The following is a 2,085-nucleotide window of genomic DNA, read 5'->3' on the forward strand; positions in this document are numbered from 1 at the left end:
CCATCACAGCCCATGGTGGTGAGAGGAGAGGAGGATGAATGGAAGCAGGCAACTCCTACCTCATGCTGTACACACCTTATTTTCACAGAAAGTAAGCACTAATCCAAAGATGTAGAAGGAGGGCGCGGGGCATAAGGAGAGGATGTGGCAGAACTAGGAACAGCATCCTAGTTGCCCAACTCCCAGCTCCCCATAAAGCCCTCCTTCTTCCCCCATTCTCTAACTTCTGGAGCCTCTCCTCTCACTTGAGAACAACTTGCAGTATGACCTCAGTCTATTCTACCGCAAACTCAACCTATCAACTCCTCTGTCCTTAGAGGAACTGAGGAACAGGAGAGGCCCATGGCTCAGGACACCACCTCCACTCCCTCCCTCTGCTAGAGAAGGATGAGGCCTGGGACCGAGGGTCAGGCCAGATAAGGGGCAGACTGGCTGAGGGCTCAGAACACAACTGCTCCCTTCCCCTCAGCCACAAATAGCTTCCTAAGCTGGATTCAGGGCTGAGTAATCCAGGAACAAAAAACCTCAGACCTGTGCGATTAAGGTCAGAAGAGACCAGGCAGGGGTGTCAGTGAGGAGAGTCCTGGAGGCCTGTTCTCAACTTTTACAAAAGAAAGGGCTCCTGTGAAGACTCTTCCTCTGCTCATCTACAGCAGATGCCGCATCTCTAAGGGCTATAAATTTCCTCCAAATTCAGAGACACACGGTTGTACATGGGTTGGAAGCCCCCATAGTTGCAAAATAACTTCTAAAGTTACCTAGGACCTGGACAAGTTATACACCCTATAAGGAAGTTCTGCCCCAGAGCTAACCTGAATCCTAAATGCTGCTGCTGCCAGTTACAGCCCAATTGGCACCAACATCGGACTGGCCCAGGCCCCCTCCCTCTACCAGTGCCTGCTTGGGTAAGGCAGCTCAGCACTCTGGGGGCCTAGCCAAGAATGGTTGCTGCCTGGCTCAGAGACAGGAGATGCTGGTCCCCCGAGAACCCAGATGCACAGGCCTAGACCTGCCATCATGGTCTCCTCCACAGCTCTGTTTGGAAGCCTTGGGCTCTGCTGCTCCTGCAGCTCCAGAGCTCAGGTCCACTCCAGCATCTGCCCCCTACCCCCACAGGGGAGCCCCAAGAGTTGCTCTCTCAGAGGGAGCTGCGGCAGGGTTACAAATCAATGAGGCCAAGGTAGTAGGCCGCTCCAAACGCCTTCTGTTCTTTGAGGCTCAGCCACTGCCTCTGCCATGAGACTTTCCAGTCCTTGTTCCCTGCCTATGGTGACCCCCTCCCCTGCCCTGAATGCCCAGTTGTCTGCCTCTAGGCAGCAGCCATGAGCAGTCCTGTGGGGCCCTCAGTACTATTGATAAAAGAGCCCTATTTACAGGGCATGCACAGCATGCCAGGCATGGTGCAAAATCAGAGGATTTATTTTCACAATAGCTCTGCAAGGTAGGTATCATTATCCCCGTTTTACAGATGAATATGCTCAGAGAGGTGAAGTTATTAGCCCAAGGTCACACAGTCAATTACATGGCAAAGTTGGAACTTCAACTTAGGCAGTCCAGCTCAGAAACTCAACCACAGTGGAGACCTGGCTTCCCAAAACAGGACAGGCCCTAGTCCAGGCTAAGAGTGGGCATTAACCCACTCCCTTGAGAGCACCCAGAGCCAACCCACTGAACCTTCCTCCTCAGGTCCTTTCCTGGGGAGGGGGATGGCCCCAGAATTCCTGGGGTGTCCAGGGTGAAGGTATTAATGGTCGGGGAGAACTGAGGGTTTTGATACCACCCTAGTAACTCAGCCTCCATCTAGCCTCCAGGGTGGAGGAGACCGAGGGTAGACTGCACTCAGCCCCCTTCCTCATTATTGCAGAGAAAATCTTCAAAGGGCTCTGAAGACTCTTTGGGGAAGGGGTCACAGTTGCAGGTGTTGCTCCACTTCCACCTGGGAAAGGGGGATGGACTCCTCAAAAAGGAAGGAGTGGGGTGGAAATAAATCTCTAAAGGGACAAGAGGGACGCAGAGAGATCAAGGGAAGGGGGAACATGAGATCTCAGGCCTGGAGGCAGAGGTGGAGGGGGACTTTGGTGGGGG

This window comes from Neophocaena asiaeorientalis, unplaced genomic scaffold (genome assembly GCF_003031525.2).
Source record: "Neophocaena asiaeorientalis asiaeorientalis breed wild unplaced genomic scaffold, Neophocaena_asiaeorientalis_V1.1 scaffold129, whole genome shotgun sequence".
In the NCBI taxonomy this organism is placed as follows: Eukaryota; Metazoa; Chordata; class Mammalia; order Artiodactyla; family Phocoenidae; genus Neophocaena; species Neophocaena asiaeorientalis.